At 39.9% G+C, this 13,767-nt stretch overlaps 1 pseudogene; it reads left to right on the top strand.

Moving 5' to 3' along the window:
• Positions 1-6,026: 6,026 nt before the first annotated feature.
• On the top strand, positions 6,027-6,141 carry LOC112206108 (U6 spliceosomal RNA; annotated as a pseudogene).
• The last annotated feature ends 7,626 nt before the right edge of the window (positions 6,142-13,767 follow it).

Here is a 13,767-nt window from a genome sequence, read left to right as displayed (position 1 = left end):
TCAGGGTAGAGAGAGACTTCTTAAATAAAGGACAAAACGGCACCTACCTTAAAAAAAAAAAAAAAGGTCAGGTGAGCACAGTGGCTCACACATGACCTCAGCTACCCATGAGACTGAGGTAAAAGGATCGTGTAAGCCTAAAAGTTCGAGGCTGCAGTGAGCTATGATCACACCACTATACTCCATCCAGCCTGGGTGATAGAGTGAGACCTCAACTCTAAAAAAAAAAAAACAGAAAAGAAAAGAGAAAAGAAAAAAGAAAGAAAGAAAGAAAGAAAGTGCATGAAGTAATTAAAAACTTCTGGTTTTCAAGAGACTTCATAAAGAATGAGAAAAAACAAGACACAAACTTGAAGATGACAATTGCAACACATATTACAAAGGATTAATTTCCAGAACATAGAAAGAATGCTTATAAATCAATAAGAAAGAGAAAAATAGCCCCAAAGGAAATAGATGAAAACCCGGAATTCCACTGAAGATCAAAGGCCAATGTGTAATAAATATGAGAATATGCTTAACACAATTGAGAATTAAGGAAATGCAAATTAAAATCACAAAGCCAAAATTAAAAGTTTAAACAAACAGACTCAAAGCCCTACCATTCCATGCTTACCAACTGGGCAACAATTAAAGCACTGACAGTCCCAAGTGCTAGTGAGCATGTGAAGCAAAAGAAATTCAAATATTGCAAATGGGAATGGAAACTGATATCACAACTGGTTGTTAGGTACTAATTAATAATGTTGAACATGTGTACACTCTATGACCCCCAGTCCCAGTGATAGGTATATAATTACTAAAAAAGTGGAAACATTCTCTGTGTCCATAAGAAGTAGAGTGGATTTATGTATTGTGATATATTCAAACACTGGGCTACTATACCACAGCTGAAATAAATGAACAACAGTGATATTCATCAACATTAATTAACTTCAAAAATATAAATTTGAAGGGGAAAAAATCAGGTCACTGAAGCATATATATAATACAATATGATTCCATTTGTGTACATTCTAAAAGCAGAAAAAATAATAATAAATTGTTTTAAAATACATGTGGTAAAAACTATACGGAAGAGTAATCGAATAATCAACATAAAATTCAGAATAGCGGTTACATGGGGACTGCAACAGAATACACTTAAATATCAGCCAAAGGGAGCATCCCAGGCATTAAATAATGTTCAAACTGTTCACCGAAGTGCTGGGCACCATATTCTTTAACATATGTTTTGTTTTGTTTTGTTTTTAGACAAGGTTTGCATTGTTGCCAGGCTGGAGTGCAGTGGCATGATCAGGACTCACTGCAGCCTCGACCTCCCCAGCTCAAGTGATTCTCCCACCTCAGCACCCCCCAAGTAGCTGCAACTACAGGTGCACACCACCACACCCGGCTAATTTTTTTTTAAATTTTAGTAAATTAAATTAAATTTTTAAAAAAATTTTTAGATTTTAGTTGCCCAGGCTAGTCTCAAATTCCTGAGCTCAAGCAATCCTCCTGCCTTGGCCTCCCAAAGTGCTAGGATTACAGGCATGAGTGGTAGCTAACATATGTTTTATGTATTACGTATGTATGACACACAATAAAAGCAAACACACAAAGGGTTGAAGCAAGCGTTGGAGACTGAGGGCCCAAAAAAGTTCCATTTACATAATAAAACTGGTGTGTTTTAACAGTAACTATGCCAGCTCTAAAGGGTATTGGCAGGCCAGACAATGTGAGGAGAAAAAGGATATATGAATCTAATCATATGTTTATTAACTTATTTTCTTAATATACAATTTTAAATCAGAGGTTTTTATTTGTAGACTTATTAAAAAGAGAACATGGCTTAAAATATCCAGAATTGATGAATCATCAGATACAGAAAGCACAATTAATCCTTAGAAAGGGAAGTAAAAATGAAATTCCAGGCCGGTCGCAGTGGCTCACGCCTGTAATCCTAGCACTTTGGGAGGCTGAGGCGGGCGGATCACGAGGTCAGGAAATTGAGACCATCCTGGCTAATACGGTGAAACCCCGTCTATACTAAAAAAAAAATACAAAAAATTAGTCGGGCTTGGTGGCAGGTGCCTGTAGTTCCAGCTACTTGGGAGGCTGAGGCAGGAGAAAGGCGTGAACCCGGGGAGTGGAGCTTGCAGTGAGCCGAGATCGCGCCACTGCACTCCAGCATGGGCGACAGAGCGAGACTCCGTCTCAAAAAAAAAAATTGAAATTCCACCTAGGATGGCCACAAAATTTATCATTCTAACTACGATATTTTTGAGAGTAAATAGAGCACTATTAATAATTCTGAAAGGGTGCCAGGTGTAAACCAGGACTGTCCAGGGAAAATCAGTAACATATCATCCTCTGGAGAAATAGCAGTCACAGAACGTGTTCCTGCGCATTCAAGGTAAACGGTGATGGACTTCCCAGAGGACGCACGCTCAGGGCAGTGGCCTTGAGGACTCCAAGCCGGGATGGCGCTAGGCCTTTCAAGTTGCCCGAGAGCAAAGTGGTATCAGGATAGCACAGAGCAAAGAAGATAAAGAAACTCAAGAGCCCATCAGGCGTCCCGCCCCCAGGTGCGACGGCCAGGGCCACATCACCGGGTAGTACGCGTCCCACCGTAGGGCCTCTGGGTGCCCCTTGGCAGCCAAGCGGACCTGAATGGCTCCCAGTTCTCCTGGAAGTCGGTCAGGACGGAAGGCATGTCCTGCTCCACGGCGGGGTGTAACGGCTAGGGCCACGTCAGCAGCAGCTTCCTCACACACCGCAGGCAGTTCCTGTCTGAAAAGCACCCCTATTTATACATATGGATCCCAGTGTCTCCCAGAACCCTGCATGAGGACAGGGGCCTTGGCTGCTCACCAGGACCCCTCAGGGCCCAGCAGGCCGGGGCAGGTGCACGGAACCCCGTAGCGTCAGGGAGCCGCCTCATCCTTCCCAGTGAGTGTGTTCCTGCGCGTGCCGCCCCATGTCCTGTCCAGGTTTGATGATTACAAAGAATTACACGTGAACTTCCTTCTTCACATAGCTCCATGCCCTTGTGCAATCAGATCTTCAGGATCTATTCCTGGAAACAAGAATGCTAGCTTTAAAATTTTGATAGATCGTGCCAAAAAGGCCTCCAAAAAGTTTCTACTTACCCTAACCTTTCGCCATTAACAAAATATTTAAAAAAAAAAAAAGAAAGAAAGAAAGAAAGAAAAAGAAGAAGAAAAGAAAGAAACAGCAGTCACAGAGAAAATACTGATTGCCAGTACTGGCTGACAGTAGACTTCTCAACAGCAACAATAGATGTCAGGATAAGATGAGAAAATATTGGCCAGGCGCGGTGGTTCCCTGAGCGTGCATCCTCTGCGCCTGTAGTCCCAACTACTTGGGAGGCTGAGGCAGGAGAATGGCGTGAACCCGGGAGGCGGAGCTTGCAGTGAGCTGAGATCGCGCCACTGCACTCCAGCCTGGACGACAGAGGGAGACTCCATCTCAAAAAAATAAATAAATAAAAAAGATGGGAAAATATCTTCAAGTTACTCAAAGAAAATAATGGTCACCTAGAATTCTATCCCCAGATAGATGTTATATGAAAGAAAATGACTTTTGCTCAAACGAAGAAAGAGTGTTTTTTACCATTACGTACCAATGTGCAAAGAACTAAAGGATATACTTCAGGGAGAAGAAAATTGAATATAGAAAAAGGAACAAGAAGCAATAAACAACGATGAGTGAACAGACTGGTAGAGTTAAAGATAAATCTGAATAAGCCATGCCATCATAAAACAAAATGAATTTTTATAATAAATAATTTAAGGATATTGAAATAAGATACATTAAAAAACTGAAAAACAATATGTAAGCTAGGAAGAAAATGATCATACTTCAAGTATCAAATAGTTCCTACATTATCTGGGAAAAATATAAAGATGTTGAATAATTGCTACCCTGTTAAGTAAAGAATACGTGTATATATATATATATATATATATATATATGTTAAACATTTAAGAATAACACTAAAAGGATAGAAATAGTATTCACAGGTTTCAAATTAGTAGAGGTGAAAAAAAGAAACAAAAACAACTAGATCAACCCAATAGGAGCCAAGAAATGGGGGGAAAAAAGAGGAAAAGCTGGCTGGACACAGTGGCTCATGCCTGTAATCCTAGGACTTTGGGAGGCCAAGGCGGGCAGATCACCTGAGGTCAGGAGTTCAAGACCATCCTGGCCAATATGGTGAAACCCTGTCTCTACTAAAACTACAAAAACATTAGCCGGGTCTAGTGGTTCATGCCTGTAGTCCTAGCTACTCAGGAGGCTGAGGCAGGAGAATCGCTTGAACTCAGGAGGCAGAGGTTGCAGTGAATCGAGATTGCGCCATTGCACTCCAGCCTGGGCTATCTCAAAAAAAAAAAAAAAAAAATTTAAAAATTTTTAAAAAAAGGAATAAAGAGTCACTATATAATAATTAAAGGAGTTAATCAAAAAGGTTGAACATCTCGGAACTTATATGCTTCCAGTTAACACAACCTCAAAATATGTTAAGCAAAAATTAAATATAAAAAGCAAAAACTGATAGAATTACAAGATGAAATTTAAAATCTACAAGCATAGTGGGAGAGGTTAACATCTCTTAGAAACTGGAATTTGAAATTGAATTAGAAACAGAAATATCCAAGAGACAAAAAACCAAGTTAGGCTGTAGATTAAACACAGTAAGTTTAATCTAATGAACATATGGAGAACTCCACAACCAACAGCTACAGAATATACATTTTTAAGCTTCATGAACATTTTGAAAATTGATTTTGTACTACAATACAAAGCAAATCAAGAAGCAATATTATGTAGACTACATTCTCTCATCACAATTCAATTAAATTCAAAATCAATAACAGCACAATTTAAAAAATGTAATGTGTTTGGGAAATGTAAAAACACACTTCTGAACAACAAATGGATCAAAGAAAAAATCATAACGAAGATTAGAAAATATTTACAACTGAATGATATAATTCTTTGTGTCAAAATTTGTGGAATGTAGCTAAAAGCAGTAATTAGAGGAAAAGCCATACAAGCGTATATTAAAAGAAATTGGAAAATTAATTGAATAAATATCAGATTCAAGATTTTCTATAAACTATGTCAGAGTAAATCCAAAGAAAATAGAAGGAAATAATAAAGAAAGGAACAGCTATTAATAAAATAGAAAACAAAGAAACAATAGAAGGGGTAATCAAGTCTAGTTATTTGAAAATACCAGTAGACAGAAATTTGATCTGATTGATCAAAATAAGAGAAGGTACAAATAAATAATATTAGCAATTAAATATCTACAGATATAATAGATACTTTAAAAATAATAAGCAAATACTATGAACAAGATTATGCCAATAAACTGGGTGAAATGAAAATTTTCACAGAACAAAAACACCTACCAAAACTGACTAAGGGCCGGGTGAGGTGGCTCATACCTGTAATCCCAGCAGTTTGGGAGGCTGAGGCAGGAGGATTGCTTGAATCCAGGAGTTTGAAACCAACCTGGGCAACAGAGTGAGACCTCGTCTCTACAAATATATAAATTTTTTGAAATAAGTAGGGCATGGTAGTGCATGCCTGTAGTCCCAGCTACTTGGGAGGCTGAGGCAGGAGGACCACCACACTGCAGCCTGGGCAACAGAGCAAGACCCTGTCTCAAGGAAAAACAAAAAAAAAACTGACTAAGAAATAGAGGATCTGAATAAACAAATAATCATTGAAGGAATTAAATTCCTGTTTTAGAAATTTATCCCCACATACACAAACACACAATATGTGGTCCAGGTGATTTTACAAGTTAGCTCTACTAAACATTCAAAAAAGAGATAACCAACTTCATGCAAACGATTCCAAAGAACGGGAAAAGAAGGAAAACCTTCAAACTATTTTACGAGGTAAATATAACCTTGATATCAAAAAGAAACAAGAAAAATATAAGAAAGGAAAATTACAGCACAATCCCACTTTTGAACAATTTGAGATGCAATAATCTTAAATAAAATGTTTTCAAACCAAGCACTCACTACACATGTACTAAAATTAGAATGACACAGAGTAGATTAGCATGGTCCCTGTGCAGGGGATGATACACACATTCATGAAGGATTCCATATTTTTTCATCTCGCCACAGTTAAAATGGCTTCTACGCAAAAGTCAAGCAATAACAAATGCTGGTGAGAATGTGGAGAAAAGGGGAACCCTCAAACACTGTTGGTGGGAATGTAAATTAGTACAATCACTACGGAAAACAGTTTGGAGATTCCTCAAAAAACTAAAAACAGAGCTACCATATGATCCAGCAATCCCACTGCTGGGTGTATTCCCAAAAGAAAGGAAAATAGTTCATTGAAGAGATATCTGCACTCCTATGTTTGTTGCAGCACTATTCACAATAGCTAGGATTCAGAGTGTCAATTAACGGATGAATGTACAAAGAAAATGTGGTACATATACACAATGGAGTACTATTCAGTCATAAAAAAGACTGAGATCCAGTCATTTGCAACAACATGGATGGAACTGGAGGTCATTATGTTAAGTGAAATAAGCCAGGCATGGAAAGACAAACATCGCATGTTCTCATTTATTTGTGGGATCTAAAAATCAAAACAACTGAACTCATGAATGTAAAGGATGGTTACCAGAGGCTAAATGGTAGTCGGGGGCTGATGGGGAGGTGGTGATGGTTAATGCATACAAAAAAATAGAAAGAATGAATAAGGGCTGGGCATGGTGGCTCATACCTGTAACCCTCATCTCTACTAAAAATACAAAAATTAGCTGGGCGTGGTGCCAGGTGCCTGTAGTCCCAGCTACTTGCAGGCTGAGGCAGGAGAATTGCTTGAACCTGGGAGGTGGAGGCTGCAGTGAGCCGAGATCATGCACTGCACTCCAGCCTGGGCGACAGAGCTACGATTTTGATAGCACAACAGGGTGACTATAGTCAATAATAACTTAATTGTACATTTTAATTAAAGAGTGTAATTGAATTGCTTGTAACTCAAAGGAGGAATGCTTGAGGGGATGGATACCCCATTCTCCATGACATGCTTATTTTACATTGCATGCCTGTATCAAAACATCTCATGTACCCCATAAATATATACCTACTCTGTACCCACAACAATTAAAAATTTAAAAAAATTTCTTTTAAGTTCACAAACCAATACAGCATTATGTACTATAATAACAACAACCAACATAAACCAGCAAAGTTTATTTCAGGAATAAAAGGATGGTTTAACATTAGAAAATCTGTTAATATAATTAACAGGAATAGATCAAAAAGGGAAATTATATATAGAAAAATTATTTGAAAAAACTAAGGGCTGGGTGTATATCCATTTGTGATCTATGCTATGGTTTGACTATCTCTGCCAAAACTCATGTTGGAAACTTAATTCTCAGTGTATCAATATTGGGAGGTGGTACCTTTAAGAGGTTTATTAGGTTATTACTATAGATTAATATCTTTCTCTAGAGACTCAATTAGTTCTTGGGAATGGATTCATTTCCCCAAGCAGGCTTTGTTTTTGTTTTTGTTTCTGAGACAGGGTCTCGTTGTGTCACCCAGGCTGGAGTACAATCATAGCTCACTGCAGCCTCAAATTTCCGGGCTCAAGTGATCTTCCTGTCTTAGCCTGTAGAGTAACTGGGACTACAGATGCACACCACCACACCTGACTAGTTTTTTTTTAAATTTTGTGTAGAGATGAGGTTTTGCCATGTTACCTAGGCTGGTCTCAAACTCCTGAACTCAAGCAATCCACCTGCCTCAGCTTCCCAAAGTGCTCCCAAAGGGATTACAGGTGTAAGCCACCACGCCCGGCCTAGCAGGTAGTTATAAAGCAAGGTTGCCTCTCATGTTTGGTCTCTCAGCACATACCCACTTCCCCTTCCGCTTTCCCACCATGCTATGACACAGCACAAGGCCCTCACCAGAAGCCACCCAGATACTGGTGTCATGCCTCTTAGACTTCCCAGCTTCCGGAACCATGAGTCAAGTAAACCTCTTTTCTTTACAAATTACCCATTCTCAGGGATTCTATTATAACAACACGAAATGGACTAAGACTATATATAAAAATATATATATTTTTAATTCTTAGCAAACTAAGACTTGAAAAAAAACTTTATAACTTTAAAAGGGTGTATCTATAAAAACTTAAAGCAAACATCATACTTCATGGGCAAAATTCTCCTCAAAGCATTCTCTTCAAAGTTAGGATGAAGAGCTGCCTATTCTTACCTCCTCTATAGACCATTATTCTGGAGGTCATAGCCAGTGTGTAAAGACTAGAAAGAAAATCAAAGCTGAAAAGTCTTGAAAGGAAAAAATGAAACTGTCATTGTCTACAGTTTATAGCATTGTCCATAAAGAAAATCCAAGAGGAGGCCAGCACGCCCATAGTCCAGCTACTCAGGAGGCTAAGGTGGGAGGCTTGCTTAGGCTCAAGAGTCCAAACCTGCAGTGAGCTATAATCATGCCACTGCACTCCAGCCTGGAAGATAGAGTGAGACCCTGTTTCTTAAAAAAAAAAAAAAAAAAAATCCAAGAACAGCACTTTAGAAAAGTGAGAAAAGTCTGGGTGCTGTTGCTTACGCCTGTAATCCCAGCACTTTGGGAGGCTGAGGTGGGCAGTTCCCTTGAGGCCAAAAGTCTTCAGACTTTTGGAAGTCTGTTGGCCAGACCAACCTGGGCAACATGGCAAAACCCCATCTTTACCAAAAATACAAAAATTAGCCAGGTGTAGTGGCAGGCACCTGTAGTAGTCCCAGCTACTCAGGAGGCTGAGGCAAGAGAATCGCTTGAACCTGGGAGGCAGAGGTTGCAGTGAGCCGAGATTGTGCCATTGCAGACAGAATGAGACTCTGTCTCCAAAAAAAAAAAAAAAAAGTGAGAAAAGGGCTGGATAAACTATTCGTGTACAACAATCAACTGTGCTCCTATAATAAGTACGAATGATTTTAAAATGTAATTTTTTAAAAATTTCATTTACTATAGCCAAAAACCTGTAAGATACCTAAAAATGAATTCAACAAAAGTTATGCAAAATATTTCCAGAGGAAAAAAATGTATAACTTTATTAAGACTTTTAAAAAACTAAAAAAAAAGAGAGAAATTATGTTCATGAATGGGAAGTCCCAGGTTCATAAAGATGGCAAACCTCTCTCCAAACAGTGGATCAATATAATGCAAATGCAAACAAAATTTCAACTCTGTGTGTGTGTGCACACAATCTGACAAACTGCTCTTACAATTTATATGGAGGAGCTCAGGTCCTAAATAGACAAGTCAATTTTGGAGAACAAAGTGGGATGACTTACCCTATGAGATAGCAGAACATTTTATAAATTATAGTAATTAGCACAGTGTGGTATTGGCATAGGGATAGAAAAATAAACCAATGGCACAGAACTGAGCCCAGAAACAGGTCTAAGTCTTTGAGGAAACCTCGTCTATGGCAGAGATGGTATTACAATTGAGGCTGGGAAGGGGTGATAGTCTAGTCAATAATAATGTTGGAAATATTGGTTCCTCAAATGAGGAATAGAGGGAAAAAATAGATTCTTACATCACACAATAGACAGAAAGCAATTTCAGGTGAATTAAAGACCCAAATGTAAAATGCAAAGTTTAAAACTTCTAGAAGAAATCATAGAAAAAATATCAGAGAAAGATTTTTTTTTTTTTTAACAGAGTCTAACTCTGTCACCCAGGCTGGAGTGCAGTGATGCAATATCGGCTCACTGCAACTTCCGCCTCCTGGGCTCAAGCAATTCTCTTGCCTCAGCCTCCTAAGTAGGTGGGATTACAGGCGCACGCCACCACGCCCAGCTAATTTTTCTATTTTTTGTAGAGATGGGATTTCACAATGTTGGCCAGGCTGGTCTCGAACTCTTGACCTCAAATGATTCACCTGCCTTGGCCTCCCAAAATGCTGGAATCACAGGTGTGAGCCACCGCACCCAGCCAGAAAAAAGATTTTTTTGTTTTTGTTTTTTTTTTGAGATGGAGTCTCGCTCTGTCACCCAGGCTGGAGTGCAGTGGTGCTATCTCGGCTCACTGCAATCTCCGCCTCCCGGGTTCACACCATTCTCTCTCTTCAGCCTCCCGAGTAGCTGGGACTACAAGAGCCTGCCACCATGCCTAGCTAATTTTTTGTATTTTTAGTAGAGACAGTATTTCACCATGTTAGCCAGGATGGTCTCGATCTCCTGACCTCGTGATCCGCCTGCCTCGGCCTCCCAAAGTGCTGGGATTACAGGCCCGGCCCAGAAAAAGATTTTTTAAGTAATCATAAAGCAGAAAGGAAAAGATTGTTAAATCTGATGACAGACAATGTCCTTAACAGAGTGAAAAGATGAAGCATGTTGTTTCTTATAAAGTTAAATATGCACCATCCCTATGATCCAGCAGTTCCACTTTGAGGTATTTACCCAAGAGAAATGAAAACACATGTCCACAGAAAGACAGGTACAAGGATGTTTATAGCCATGTTCCTCACAGTGGCCAAAACCTGAAACAATCTACATGTCCAGCAACAGGAGAATGGATAAACATATTGTGGTATATTTATACAATGGAAATCTTCTTAACAATAAAAATGAAATCTACATAACAACATAGATGAATCTTAAAAACATTATGCTGAGCACAAGAAGCCAGACAGACTTACTGTATTCTTTCTATTACATTAAGTTCTAAATCAGGCAAAATTACTACATATTAATAGTAAAAGAAGTCAAACCAGTAGTTGTCAGGGAAAGGGCACGAAAGGCCTTGCTAGGATGGTGGAAATGTTCTATAACATGACAGAGGAGTGGGTTCATAGCTGCATGTATTTGTCAAAAGCCATCAAACTAGGCAGGGCGCAGTGGCTCATGACTGTAATCCCAGCACTTTGGGAGGCCGAGGTGGGTGGATCACCTGAGGTCAGGAGTTCGAGACCAGCCTGACCAACATAGTGAAACCCCCATCTCTACTAAAAATACAAAATTAGCTGGGCATGGTGGCGCATGCCTGCAATCCCAGCTACTTGGGAGGCTGAGGCGGAGAATCTCTTGAACCTGGAAGGCAGAGGTTGCAATGAGTGAAGATCGTGCCATTGCACTGCAGCCTGGGCAATAAGAATGAAACTCTGTCTCAAAACAAAACGAAACAAAAACACAAAAACAAAAACAAAAAGCCATCAAACTGTAGCAATTAAGATTTGTGTAATTAACTGTATTTGAAAAATCAGCCGGGCATGGTGGCTCACGCCTGTAATCCCAGCACTTTGGGAGGCCGAGGTGGGCAGATCACGAGGTCAGGAGATTGAGACCATCCTGGCTAACACGATGAAACCCTGTCTCTACTAAAAATAGAAAAAATTAGCCGGGTGTGATGGCGGGCACCTGTAGTCCCAGTTACTCAGGAGGCTGAGGCAGGAGAAGGGCGTGAACCCGGGAGGCAGAGCTTGTAGTGAGCCGAGATCGCGCCACTGCACTCCAGCCTGGGCGACAGAGCAAGACTCTGTCTCAAAAAAAAAAAAAAAAATCTCTCAAATCCACTTCCCCAACCCACTGCAAAAAGACAAACTATAGTCTGGGAAAAGGCATTCGCCTGATAAGAGATTCATGTGCAAAATCCACAAAGAACTGCCACAAATCAATTCTGAGGAAAAAAATATAAAATAGAATAGTCACAAGAATACAAACAGGCAATTTACAGAAGAGAAAACATTTGGAAAGATGCTCAACCTCACCACTAATCAGGAAAATAACACAATGGCACTTCATACCCATTGGATTCACAAAGTTGTTGAAATCTAAGGATACTAAACACTGGTGAGACTGTGGAGAAACTGGAATTCAGACAGCGTACTCTGCTTGTGGGAATGTGGACAGGCAGTGCCTAGGAAAAGTGAAGAGGTCCCTCGCTTGTGATCCAGCCATTCCTGGCAGGTGTGTCTTTAGCTGGGGGGCATTTGTATCTCTCATATGTGCACAAGGGGAACCCTCACTGCACCACTGTTTGTAACAAAAAAAAAAAAAAAAAATGGAGGATGGGCAGAAATACAAAAAAGAAAACACAGAGGCCACGTGTGGTGGCTCACCCCTGTAATCCCAGCACTCTGGGAGGCCAAGGCGGGCAGATCACAAGGTCAGGAGTTCAAGACCAGCCTGGCCAACATGATGAAACCCCGTTTCTACTAAAAATACAAAAATTAGCCAGGCATAGTGGTGCGTGCCTGTAATTCCTGCTACTCGGGAGGCTGAGGCAGGAGAATTGCCTGAATCTGGGAGGCGGAGGTTGCAGTGAGCCAAGATCACGCCATTGCACTCTAGCCCTGGGTGACAGGGGAAGACTCCATCTTGGCAGAAAAAAAAAAAAAATTAGCCAGGCATGGTGGCAGATCCCTGTAATCCCAGCTACTTGGAGGCTGAGGCAGGAAAATCGCTTGAATCCCAGAGGCGGAGGTTGCAGTAAGCCAAGATAATACCACTGCACTCCAGCCTGGGCGACAGAGACTCCGTCTAAAAACACACACACACACACACACACAAACATATGGGTCTAGGGGAAAGGCAAACTAAATGTCTATCATGTCTATCAACAGGGGAATGGATACAGTATGGTATGTCCACATAACAGAATAAAAATCATCAGTGAAAATGAATTACAGGGTACACACAATGTCATAACAAAATGTTTTAAAAAACAGGTTACAGTAGACTACAAATTGTATGTTTCCATTTATATAAAGTTTGAAAACACAGCAAAACTAAACAATCTATTGTTTAGGGATACAAATATATTTGGTATAAGTATAAAGCAAGCATGAAAATCACACACACAATTTGGGATAATGGTTACTGAGGAAAGGGGAGGGGCTGAGGAGGGCCTCAGAGGGGACTTTCAAACGAATGGTTATATTCTTTTTCCTAAATGGAGTGGTGGGTATGCAGGTATTTGCTGTTGTCGTTAATCCTTAGACACTGCACACATTTTATAAATATATCTAAATATTTATACATGTAATGACAGCAAGTTTTATAGATGTGTATTGAAACTTAGAAGCCTTCAATCATCTTTATATCTTCAAAAAAACATCTGAAGCAAATATGGCAAGTGGTAAGATTGGACAAAGTTGGGTCATGGATAACAGGTGTTCATTAGTCTTTTAAAATATATAATAGGGGCTGGGCACGGTGGCTCACACCTGTAATCCCAGCACTTTGGGAGACTAAGGCAGGTGGATCACCTGAGGTCAGGAGTTAGAGAGCAGCCTGGCTAACATGGTGAAACCCCATCTCTACTAAAAATACAAAATTAGCTGGGCATGGTGGCACATGCCTGTAATCCCAGCTACTTGGGAGGCTGAGACAGAAGAATTACTTGAACCCGGGAAGTGGAGGTTGCATGAGCCAAGATTGCGCCATTGCACTCCAGCCTGGGCGACAAGAGTGAAACTCCATCTCAAAATAAATAAATAAATAAATAAAAATAAAATTTTTAATAGCAAATGTTCTTTAAAAAGAAAAACAATATCCCTATTTGAAGATAAAGATTTATCTGTTCTCGTTAGTTTCCAGCCTGGTGGGGGAGATTAAGACAATAATCAAATAATGGTTTTTATGAAATAAAACTACTAACTAAAGCAGTGTTCTAAAGACAATGGAATCACTCCATGGGAGCATAAAATAAAGGAATTTGATCCGGGCTGGAGTGTCAGGTCGGTAGGTAGAGTGGGAATCGG

This window comes from Pan troglodytes, chromosome 19 (assembly GCF_028858775.2).
Source record: "Pan troglodytes isolate AG18354 chromosome 19, NHGRI_mPanTro3-v2.0_pri, whole genome shotgun sequence".
Classification (NCBI taxonomy): Eukaryota; Metazoa; Chordata; class Mammalia; order Primates; family Hominidae; genus Pan; species Pan troglodytes.
Note: the sequence above shows the minus strand (reverse complement) of the source record. Positions and strands in the feature narration are given on the sequence as shown.